At 49.8% G+C, this 12121-nt stretch overlaps 1 protein-coding gene and 1 long non-coding RNA gene across 7 annotated transcripts in view; both read left to right on the top strand.

Annotated features, from left to right (window-relative positions):
* Positions 1-1748, top strand: part of LOC115599007 — a 28458-nt gene extending 26710 nt beyond the window's left edge. Inside the window, exon 4 of the long non-coding RNA XR_003988071.1 lies at positions 1641-1748. This is a non-coding gene — a long non-coding RNA (uncharacterized LOC115599007). The remainder of the gene's footprint in view (positions 1-1640) is intronic.
* A 6334-nt stretch (positions 1749-8082) lies between these two features.
* Positions 8083-12121, top strand: part of IARS1 (isoleucyl-tRNA synthetase 1) — a 100228-nt gene continuing 96189 nt past the window's right edge. Inside the window, exons 1-4 of one of the 6 annotated variants that reach the window (XM_030458255.1) lie at positions 8083-8567; positions 8796-9001; positions 9409-9495; positions 10569-10648. The gene's annotated coding sequence lies outside the window, so the exon portion shown is untranslated. The other 5 variants (XM_030458254.1, XM_030458256.1, XM_030458261.1 and 2 more) reach the window with 5 other exon arrangements.

Below are 12121 nucleotides of genomic sequence, written 5' to 3'. Positions count from 1 at the left end.
GAAAGTTCTGATGCAGCACATGGTAGGCTTGTCAGGGTTAGTCCCAAGGATATTAAAGTCCTGTTTGTGTTGAGAGAGTGAAGTGGTGCATGGAACAGAAATGTGCTGGGGGAGCCAGACTGGAAGGTTCCTTGGGATGGTAATAGTTCCAGTTTGAAAGGACATTTGGGGAAAGTGTTGTGGATTTGTAATTTGTGCCTTCCTCTTTCTTACAGTGTGATATGGCAGTGTTCCAGGCCAGCTTTTTGGTCTGGCTGGACTGGACTGCTCTCACTTTTCTATGTTATGTCTTTGATTTGGCACATCAGAAAGGCTGTGACCTTGAAGTAGATTTTTAATATGGTTTTTTGTTTGTTTGTTTTTCTGTGTAGAAAGAGTGCTGGACACTTGAACCATAGTAAACACAGTAGATGTCACACAGTTTGGCTGGAACCATCTGTTCCCTGTATCTGCTGGCAGATTCCATGCTTAGGAATGAATCTGTGTGCTGTAGATAGGCAGGGGATAACTTCATTGTGCAGGGCCAGTCCTTAAGTCACTTGGTAAAACTGACCCTGCTCCATCCAAGCCTGTACTGGGAATCCTGTGGAAACTCATTATATACAGGCAGGAGACAAAGAATTTTCTCTCCAGTGCCTCTCAAGATGGGAAGTGAGGATGCTGATTTAACAGAGGCATTCAGAAAAGGCCTGAAGCAGGTCTAGATAAGCAAGCTCTGCTTGCATGGTTTCTGCTTTTCGGGCTAATTAGGGACAGGAACTGAATGACAGAGTTCATTTCTGGAGAGAAAAGGGGTTGGGCAAGATCATGAGGAAATGCTGCCCTAGGCAGATCTCTGTGATAGTAACAAAGATGAAAAACTCTACTTGGTGCCTTTAATTTGGCAGCAGATAGCACTGACTCATTGGTTAAGGGGAGATGACTCTGAAATTTTTTTACCAGTGACTTGACTTTTGCCAGAACCCTTGAAATAACACAGTAAGGTTATTACCATGAGAATGATGGTGATTTGGGACCTCCTACTTCTACTGAAGCCAAGATAGGTCATTTGCTCAGTTTCCAGCTGGACTGGGCTCTCCAGTGGAGTGTGTAGGGGTACTGGTAGGAGAGTACTGCACTAATTTCTGGTTTGAAACTGCTTAACCTGACTGATGTGCTTGGGCATGCCAAAAGGAGGCTTTTTTTTTTTTTTTAACTGGCAGAAGTTGCTGACTTATGTTTAAAAGAACTGTTCTGGAGCTTGGCATTTTCATTATTTTGAATAAACTTTTGTTTAAGTTGTTGCTATTAAATAAAGTATTCATCTTCTGGAAAAGAAATTTAACTGGCTGGGAATAATCTTGCTAGGCAGTGTATTTATTTATTTCAGTCTAAATCTGTTGCTGCGAGGTTTTGGGTTTCTTTTCCTAAAGAAGCACTAGGAGGAGAGGTAGAGACAGAAGAAAAACATAGATAAAATTTTTATTCTGAATTAATTGCATAGGAATAGTAGTTGCATCAAACGTTTGATTTTTTTTTCCCCACTACTTGTCATGATAGAAGGTCATTCCTAGTGAAGGTAATATGAAATGGAAAAGTATTTGTTGCAGTTTAGGTGGAAGCTTTTCTTTGCATAATTTTTTACTTCTCTTGTTTCACAGCTAAAAGCAGCATGACATAGTTGGGGATGATGTAGCAGTACTGCAGTCCTGAGTGATTGTATGTTGCATCCCAGTTTGATTGCAGAAACACAGAATCAAGGTAGCTTCAGTCCCCCCATCTCAAATCAACATTATTGGTGTGTGTTCTTTGCTTTGAATTCCCACTGGCTTTTCACTTCACTCTGGCTCTGGCTGCTTCTCAGAATGGAAAGCAGGCTTGGAGGGAACTGGTGAATGAGGTGCAGTCCCTTGAAACCACGAGTTTCTTTATAGCAGAAACTGTCAAGGAGGATTCTCCAGGACTTGCACTTTCTATCTCATTTCCTACACACCACAAAACTTTCCCTTAAAGCTATCTCTGAACATTTGTACAAAAGAACTAAATTACCTAAGCCTGCAGGAAGGGCTCTGCAATGTCTTCACTTCCTTCAAGAGCTGGGAATGTGCTTATGGTGCATCATGAACTTTGGAAGGTCTGCTTTACAGTACTATTTCTAGTGCTATCAGGAATATGAAACAAGTGTAGTTCCCAAAATCCTGTTAGAATTTGTGTCTAGGTCCTGGACTTCTTTCCCTCTTTTTCTGAAACTATATCTTAATTTCTTAAACCTGATGTTGTTAACATTATTCAGTTTAATCTTTTTGTTATGGTCTTTGAGGCACTAGGAGGATCTCCTGAAAGTTTCTTTCTTTAGAGCTGGATGAGTGGTGAGTCTAAGGTGTGGTTTGCAGTTGGGATTCCTTATTATATTCCTTCTTGAGGACCTGCTTACATTTCTTAAGCCAAACCTTTAGATTTCATTTTTATTTATTGAGACTGAGTAAGAAAAATATTTTCAGAGGCTGTATGGCAAGGTGGGACGCAGTGTCACCATCTCACACAGCAGCATAACCTATATGCATGTGGGAAATGATAAGGGAAGCAGAGAGGGAGAGAAAGGAGCTGACCTGAAGATAAAGCAGGAGTTGGTGAATCTGTCAGAGGAGCACTGTATATGTGACCATTTGGCTTGTAAATTGGTGCTGGTCTCATTTATATTGGTATGTGTGTGAAAACAGCTAAAGGATTAGAAAGTCACATTCTAAAATTCTGAGATGTTATCTCCAGGGTGATGTGAAACTACTGAAACCTTTGCAAAACTTGACATTGTTTTTTCCAGACAAGTTTGGGTTTTGTTGTGTTTTCTGTATGGTGACAAAGAATCTCCTGATCCATCAAAAAAGCCTGAATGTGAGTTTTACTGGCCTATTTACTAGATGTTGTCTTGGAAATAACAGAAGAGCTAAGAAATGCTAACCAGAGACATTTGAATGTAACTGACACATACAGCAGCAGAATGGTCACTCATATTACAGCAACTCCTTATTACACCACATTTGAACTGAACATCCTCAGGTCCATTACAGATGCACTGTTGGAATTGAGGGGTAGCTGGGGGACAGTTTTCTTCCAATTCCAATTTTTTTTTTAGAGTGAATGGGATTGAAAGCCTCCCAAGCTGTTCCTCAACAAAAAGTAGTGCTTCTGCCTTGATGGAGTTTTCAAACAATTATGCACACATAAAAACTGCTTAGCTGCATGCTCAGCAAAATATGCTGAAGTTTTAATATTGGATAATAAAAGGGAAATTCACGTTTTCTCAAGTGAGTTTGCCAAATCTTGTCATTCTGTGCACAGTCTGGCTGTAAAAATAATATACAAAAGTTACAGCAGATCCTTTGTGTTGTGTCAGTGTCACCTCTCTATAGCTTAAGCTTAAGCCTCTCCTCCTATTGCTCCTGGACTTCCAAGTGGTTCATATGTATTTTATAAGTGGCTTTCAACTGTATTCCTAACAAAAATTCAATGTTTTAATGACTTGATATAAAAGGTTCTGATAATTAAATCTGTTAAACTCAATCTGTATAGTCAATCTATTTAAAAAGCAAAAAGAGGTGGAAATATGTCTAAAAATATTGATGTTTTTCCAAGCCTTTACTTAAGGATTTATCATGTCCACACAAGAGTTTTGGTGTGCCTCAGAGGACAGGCATGTTTCCTTATTGATAACACTTCTCTGCTGCTTCTCCTTCTACAAATGCTGGTGCTCAGTGTGTCACTGGAACACAATCTGATGGATTACAGTGACAATCAGTCCAATAACTCACCAGAGCAAAACACAGGATTCAAGAATTCCAAATATGAAATAACTGGGTCCAAAGGTAGCCTATACCAGTCTGAGAACTATTCGTGTGGTTTTGTGATCTGCTTCCACACCTGTGTGTATGAATCAGAGATTTGAGACAGTGGCACAAGGAACAGTAGGAAGCAGATGATACACAGGTGAAAATTGCCACTGTAAAGTTTGAGAAGGTGAGCAGGTTTGTTGGCCACTGGGTTGCTTAGTGAGCTTCTGAAGAGTTTTTGGTTTCTATGCCCAGCTTTGCTGTTGACTGACTTTGTTTTGAATTTAAGCTTTTGCAGAGTGCTTTCAAAGTTAACACTAGGTATTATTTCTGGTTGCATCCTTTACAAAGCAGGTGCTTTCCAAGCACTTAATGAAATTTGTAGCTCAAGTGATAAAGGAACAAAATAGAAAAAAAAAAAAACCCAAACCAAATAAGCTTATTCTAAGTAATACAAGTAACACACCAAGAAGAGGTCTTTAAGAGAACAGGGTCTTGCAGGTGAGACATGGGTCATTCTGTAAGTGTTACAGTGAGGAGGTGAGCATGAGAGCCTGGAGATGAAGGGCAATGATGTGGATTCCTTGCTGAAACTGTTGTGTCAGCTTTGCTTAGTGTGTGGCCAAGTACATCCATGATTCAGCTCTGTGCTGACCCCAGGGAGAAAGGGGGAATCCCATATGTGTCACCTTTCTTTCCCTCCTTCCCCCACGGGTGCTGAACAGAGTGCTGGGGTGTGCTGCAAGAAGTCAGTGGGGGAAGGAGCAAGGTTTGGTGCTATAATGTGTGTGTAGGGCTTGACACAAACAGCTCATTCCTGCAAATCACTCTGGCTAGTGGGGAGAACACTGGGCTCACTTTCAAGATGCGGGGTATCTCTATCATTCTGTCAGGCATTCTGTGAGCTGTTACTCCCTCCCTGTGCTGTTCTGTTAATTTACACTCCTGCTCTGCTTTGCTTGTATTCAAGCAGATCCATATTATGATGCAAATTCACCAGCAGTACTACAGAAAGAAGGCCAAGTTTGAAGTAAGTGTTTGTGAGTTTTTTCCCTACTTGTTTGAGTAGCCAGTCTGGGAAAAAAGAGAATAAATTGTGCATTCAAACCATTGATTTAACATGGTATTACAGACCTAGGTTCATTAATAAAATACAAGCCTGCTGAAGACTGAATCTTGGCAGGTTTTTTGGTGCAAACTTAGGTTTCATTTACCTGCATGAGGGGTTTATACTTGTACCTCTCTCTAGAAAACAGCTTCCCACTGAGTAAAATTCCCAGTATAGCCTTGGTTCTACTGCAGACTTGCTGTTGTTGCCAGTAATAGTAGCTATGTTTTGCATCTCACAAGTTGACTACATTGCCTGAAGTTTGTATAGATCATATGGCTATTTCCAAATGAAATAAACATTGTGTTAATGGGTTCAGCAGCTTTGTTTCTTAGGAAAAGTGAACAAAGTGGTGACTTTGGACATTTGCTGGGATTACAACTGAGGTACTAGAAATCTCAAATATTTTGCCTTAAAATGCAGTTTCCTTTGTAAGGATGATGATGAACTTCTGGCTCAGTAATTCCAAAGGGCATTACCTGCACATCAGCATCACACCTTCCCTTTGTTCCTCTGGCATGTGAGCACAGATGTACTGATTTCCCAGGGCAGCAACTTCCCCAACATTCCAGGCTGCACACACCAGGTCTGTAGGTGGTGGGACTGCACAGGGCATCTGACAGTCCTCAGCTAAAGAGAAAAGGAGGCACACAGGAAAATGACTCAATGACTGTGCAGACCCAAGGGTCCTGTAGCTATGCTGGAGCAGAAGGTAAGAAAGGCCCTCTGGAGCTGTGGCCCTGTGCTGTCCCCAGGCTGGGGACACCACCAGACACCGAGCAGCTCCTTCCATAGTCCTTCTACATGCCTACCCCCCCAGCAGATACAGTTCCTGCTCTGTCTGTGGGTATGTCAGCACTAATTTATCTAATCCTGTTTCAGACCAGTTGATACAATTTGCCCCTATCTCCTCCTGTGGCAACAAGTTCCAGGAATGTCTTTACCTGGTGTATAAAGTGCTTTAACTGTTTCAAGCCAATCTCCAGTTAGCTGGAACTGATGCCTCCTAGTTCTGCTCTTTAGGGATTTGGTGAGTTTCATATTTACCTCTTTGCTGCCTTCATGGGGGGTATAAACCAAAGCTATCCTAATTGTCTCTGGAGAACTTGGTTCAGCTGGTAGGCATCTGCACTACTGGGTGTGCAGAGGCCCTTTAAATCTCTTTCTAGACATTTCTTTCTCTGCTGTAGCTGGTAAAATAGGAATAAACCCCTGCTGTCATAAATACTAGGCAGCCATGAAAATGCTCCCAGCACAGCAGAAAACCGGCACAGCGGTGCAGTCGTGTCCGAAGTGCCACTCGGCTCGGATTGCATTCCTGAAAAGAGGAACGGGAACAGAGCTGCAGAGTCGAAGGTGTGATGTTTGCCTTCCCCCACCCAGCCGTGGGGCTGGCAGGGCCTGGGCAGAGCTTTCCCACTCCCAGGACCACTCGGAAGTGTTTGTTTCCATGTTGCCTTCTCTCTCCGACCCCTTCCCGCCCCCTCACCACCCCCTTCCTCAGATGGCTCTCTTCCTGGCCTGGCCTCCACTCGCACCGATAATTAATCGACTTTTCCCTAGGAAACTAGAAATAGTTGCGAGTGCCAGGAACGTGTGAAACTTTTCCGCGACGATTTTGGACGTAAACAGGCCCCGGATCCGCCATCCCGCCCCTCAGCCCCAATTCCCCATGGCGGAGGCCGGACCGAACCGAAGCCTCGGCCACTGCGCCCACCCCCCTCCAACCCGCCCCATGGGCTTCTTGGCCCGGCCCCGGCCCCTCGCTGTCCCCTCCCTCCCAGTCTCCCCAGCGCCCCCAGTGAGGACAGTGGTTGCCCCGGCACCCTTCCCCTTCCCCCCTCCCAACAAAGCGCAGTCGACGCCGAGATGGCCTTCAGAAAAGTTCGATTTATTGACAAGGGAGGTTTGGGGGTTCCCCCTCTCCCCCCCAGTTTACACACACGCGTTTATAAAACCAGCCGCCCCCCTGACAAAAACGCAAAGGGGTGGCTGCAAAATAAATAAACCTCTCCAACCCCCCCCGAGGCGGAAAGGCTTCGCGGCCGGCTGAGTTCTTACACCCCTCTCCCCCGAAACCCCGCCAGGGTCAGCTGGACCAGCGCGTCCCTGACAGCGCCCGTCGGCGGCGTTCAGGCGATCCTGCTGCAGAATTCATCGAAGTCCCTCTCCATGAAGAGCTCGCTCTCCATCACATCGTCCTCGGAGGGGAAATACTGCTGGCTCTCCTCCTGCGGGGGGTCCGCGCCCGCACCGCCCCCGGCACTGCTCGGGGCGGGCGGGGGTCCGGCCTCTCCTGCGCACTCCATCAGCGCCCCGCGTGCGTTCTCCAGCACCCCCAAGTAGGAGTCCATATCCAGCGGGTCCATCTCGCAGTCCGACCCGCCGCTTTCAGTGCCCACCGAGTCCGAACGCAGGTGCATGAGCTGGTACTTCTCCCGCATCAGGAACTGGTTGGTGTTGCGGGGCGCCCGCATGCCCGGCGCCCGCCGGCCCAGGACATTGACGGGCCGCAGGGAGAGCAGCACCCGCGGCCGGGCGGGCCGGTGGCAGCGGCGGAAGGCGCGGCAGTGCTGCTGCTGCTGCTGCTGCTGTTGGGAGTGCTGGAAGTGGCTGTGCGTGCGGCTGCCCAACAGCTTCCGTGAGACGCCCGGGTGCCTTCCTCGCCGCCCGGGGGGCCAGCGCGACCGGCTGCCGCCCCGCCGGGGCTCACCGCCCTTTAGCGGCGGCGGGAAGGCTCCTCCCGGCACCCCCTCGCCGCGAGCGGGCTCCCAGGGAGGGCGCCGGGATCCGCCGCCGCACACCATCAGCTCCGCGCGTCGCAACATCGCGGCCCCTCGCTCTCACATGCTCCTCGACGCCGGGAGAATTGCCGGGACACCCCCGTCGAACAAATCCAGCGCCGCCGCCTCCCCGATGCGCCTTCTTCTCCCCCTTTCCCCCGGGCTAGCCGGACGCTTCCCAAGAGCCCTGCGGCGTCCCCGCTCGCGGGGGCCTCCCCGGGCGCCTCTACCTTTTCACGATCCGCTCTGTTTTTTTCTTGAGCGGAGCCCGTTTACAGCGCATAGCCTGGCTGAAGGGCTGCGGGCTGGGAAGCAGCTTGACCGGCTCCAAGCTGCCGCCTGGGAGAGATGGTCTCGCCTACTCCCTGACCGGCCGCTACCGGGCTGTCAGCGCTTCGCCAGGGGACGGCGGGCCAGGACAAGGCCCGGGATGGGAGGGAGCGAGGGGAGGGTGCGGGGAAGGCACTGAGCCACGGAGCCTGCACAGCACCGACACCGCCCGCCGCCCCACACCGACTAACGGCAGGCACCGACACAACCTCTATTTATCTCATCCGGCGCAGCCCAACTGCCGCGGAGCAGAGGGGAGGCAGCGCGGCCGCTCCAGAGCGAGCTTCTCCTCTCCAAACCTCGCTCTCCGTGCCCGATGAGCCCGAGTGCTCGGTGCTACGGCGATCCGGGCCGTGTCGGGCTGCGCCGGGCCACGCGCTGGCGTCTCCCGGGTGAATCCCGGGATCGTTCCCCCCGCCCGGCATTTTGGTTTGGGTCGGGGCTCCGGGAGTAAAATGTTGTTCATCCCTTATTCACGAACATCTTTTGCGCGCAGTTCCCTGCGCAAGCGCGGTTGCTCTCGTCTCTGTTGCAGTGGCAGTACGTAAACTGCTTAAGGTGCCCGTGAGGTAGAGAGGGGTGCTGGAGCTGGGTGGGTGTAATGGCTCCGGGTAGAGCCGGTACGCAGCGAGGGTACGGGGAAGAAAGGGGCGGCCCGGGCCGGTATCAGTCTGGGATCTGTGACCGAGTGCTGTGTTTTGTGCCAGCGCCTCTGTTCCCCGGAACTCCTGACTAGGGCCCCGGTGACTGTGGTCTTCCCGCCCGTAGCCCACAAAATGGTGCCCGGGCCAGAGCGAGAGGGGGATCGCGCCTTCACCCCTCACAGCGCGGGCAGGGGAAGCGTCCTCCCCCGTCACGGCCAGAACCGTCCCGGCAGGCCGCCCGCCTCACACCTCGGGGGTGGGGAAGGACACAACGCTGCAGTGGGGTTTCTGTTCCGATCCGGTGTCGGGAAGAGCATCCCCGGAGCGGCGGTGAGAAGCAGCACAGCCCCGACGGCGGGGAAACCAGGCCTGGTCCCGCCCCGCCATGGAGGCGCCGAGGCCCAGGGCCGGCTGTAGCGGTGAAAGGAGCCGGGGTGTGAGGAGGTCTGGGCTGGTGGTTAGCTGGATGGAAGGGGAGTCCTGTCTTCAGTCTCTCAGGGGGTAGTTTTTTCCCTTTAGCGTTTCCAGATGAACCCGTGCTTTTTAAACACTATGTTTTGTGGAAAATTAGAGCAGATACATTAATCTGTTCAGTTTGGGGGTCATTCTAGTTATTCATGCTGGGCTTTGATCCCTTTGCTACAAAATTCTCCTAGTTTTCAAATCCACTTTTTTTGTTGTTGCTCTGTGTGTAACTACTGCAAAGTATGACATTCCTCTTCACTCTTTCCTTACAGTCATTTTGTGAAAAACAAGCTCACTGTTCTGACCCAAATGGTTCAACTGAAGGCTGTGCATGAATAAGGATGGTGCAGGACTTTCATGTAGGTACCAGTTAATAATTATTTACTAGTGAAGAGCAAAGTATAAAATATACCAGGGGAGAAGGTGGAAATCTGGATGTGTGGTAACAACAGTCAACATTGCCATCTGCAAACTGTAAGCATTTGTTGGTATTTCATTGCTTAAAAGTGCATATAAAGCAGTGTTTGGTTTAAATGCCTTTCAGAGGTAGTAAAGTATTCTGTTTTAAAGTCAGCTGGCCTTATCACCCCTATGTTTTACCAACTGAAGTCTAACATGGCAGGAGTTGGCACTGGAGCAACCACAAGTTATAGTTGTCTAAAAAATGCAGTCTTTCTAATCTGAAGGAATGTGAAAGCAGGGGGAGGCTGCAGTACTTTCAAAGTTGCTGCAGTGTATATTTATAAAGGAATAGCTCAAAATACCCTGAACCTGTTGGGGATTTTTTTTTTCAAGTAAGCTTGGGGAAAAAAAGTTCTAACTAAATTAATAGAAGCCACTGTTAAATTAAAGGCTTCCTGGAAGTGCTATCTGTCTGCATAGTGAAGAGAACTGGGTGTGGAAAATGTCCATAATGTCAAGATGAGTAAAAATCTCTGAATTGCTCTTTCCTGCAGTTTCTTCCTCTTGTACCTACTGTCTCCAATCTTCAATCACTTTTATTAGATTTTCTTTATGAAAGAATGCAACAGAAACACCAAAACGTGACAAAACAAAACGCTCTGTTGCAGGAATGCTGCATCAGGTGGTAGAATTCATGTCCTTTCAGCTCTGAGTTGACGCAGGCTCTTAGCAGCACCAGACAGCAGTATGGATTAAACAGATTTCTGCCACTTCCAGCTTCCCTCCTGCACACAGAGCAACCCAAATCCACACAGGCACGAATCCCTGCGTGGTGTTTGTATCCAGTGCCTGCCAAGAACCTGTGCTCAGTCTCTTCCTGTCCTGTGGGTCAGTCTGCTTAGTCTGGCCTCAGTTCATGTTTTCTGTGTCGGTTTTTCTGAGTTTGGTGCAAATGGAGTTCCCCTTTTAGTTATTGTAGACTGATGCATGAAATTCTGTGTAGAAAATGGTCTTGTGCTTCTCTGTGCAGGTGAGGATTCCATCTGATGTGGCACACTCTTCACTGCTGGATGTGTCCCTCACCACAGGCTGCCACACTGCCCTCAGCCAGTGCGTTGCTCTTGTACCTAGCCCTGAAAATCCAAGTTAAACGCTAGCTTTTATCCATTACCCATATTTGTATTATTTTGCAAGTTTTAAGACCAGTTGTAAATGGATACATGGTGGCAGCTGAACTATTCAGGTCATCACTGATATGAACTTAATTCCCCACCATCTGTGTTGCCAAGGGGCTCAGCTGTGCAGATGTGCAATCACCTCCCAGGGTTCTGTTCATTTTTTTACCATCAAGCTGTTTTCAGCACTTTCTGTAGGTGGAAGGTGTTTTGTATTTCCCCCATGCTGTGGTTGCCAGCCACTACTTTTCCACATGCTGAAGTTTTCTTTAGCCTATGGGAACCCAGCTACAGGTTTATTCTAGTTGGGAGTGCAGTGGTAGAGAAGGAGAACTTGTGTTTACAGCCTGAAGAACTGATAACTTATTTCTGAGTATTTCTTTAATGGAGGGAAGTTCAAGTGTCCAAGGGGTGTGTGAGGTGATCTCCTGTGGCATCCATCCCCTTCCTGCAGGAAGCACAGAGCTCCCACTCGGCCTTTCACTCCCTCCCGAGTTCAAGTTCACTCAATAGCCTTTTAAGTTGTTCTGTGTTTGTGAAGGGAATCCCGGGGGCCTAGGGAATACATTTTCAGTGCCGGTGTTCCAAAGCCAGAATACCACGGAGAGGGAACCCGATGGGAGGAGTCCCTCAGCGGGTACCTCGCCCTGCGGCGCCGCGCTCTGTGCCCAGCGGTGGCAGCCACGGAGCCTCCTGAAGAGCCGTTCCGGTTTGTGAAGGACATGGGAGCCCTGTAGGCCCCAGCAGGACGCCTCCCACCCAGCTGAGCCCCGGTTCCGGTGCCGGTCCCGGTCCTGCTCTCGGTCCCGTCCAATCAGTTGGAGGGCGGGAAGGGTTTCCGGGCGAGCTGCCCTGCGCCGCCGTGCCCTGGCGCCCTCCGCAGAGCTACCTGGCCAATAAGGAGCCGCCTTATTGCAGCCTCAGCGTGCCGCACGCTGAGTGGCTGCCGCCGCCGGGTGTGTCTGCCGGCGTTTCCTGTCATGCTTTCCCGGGCGCGGTTGCATCATTGCGGGACGAGTGGTGCTGAGGTGAGCGGCGGCGGAGCCGGCCCGGCCCGGCCCTCGGGGCCGCTCTCCCGAGGCCTGCGCATCCCCGTGTCCCGCCAGCTGGGGGGCAGTGTCAGTGAGGCGGGGGTCGGCTCAGAGGCGTGAGGGAGGGGCGGTGCCGGAGCCCCCGGGGGCCTTGCGGGGATTTCGTGGCCGGTTCATGCAAGCGCCGGAGCTGAGTCTTGGCATGAGAATGTGACAGCCTAAAATGTATCACAGACAACCGGCGACTCGTGGAGCGGTACCGGTGCTGCTGCCTGCCTGCCTGCCCCACGCCGCTCAGAGGGGCTGTGGCCCGGGTGGTGTCACCGCCCGCAGCGTTGCAGCACGTTGACGGGGATGGAGCCAGGCTGGCTGCTCCC

Source organism: Calypte anna, chromosome 12 (assembly GCF_003957555.1).
Source record: "Calypte anna isolate BGI_N300 chromosome 12, bCalAnn1_v1.p, whole genome shotgun sequence".
NCBI classification, from domain to species: domain Eukaryota; kingdom Metazoa; phylum Chordata; class Aves; order Apodiformes; family Trochilidae; genus Calypte; species Calypte anna.
The sequence above is the reverse complement of the archived record's forward strand: the minus strand, read 5'-3'. Positions and strand labels throughout refer to the sequence as shown.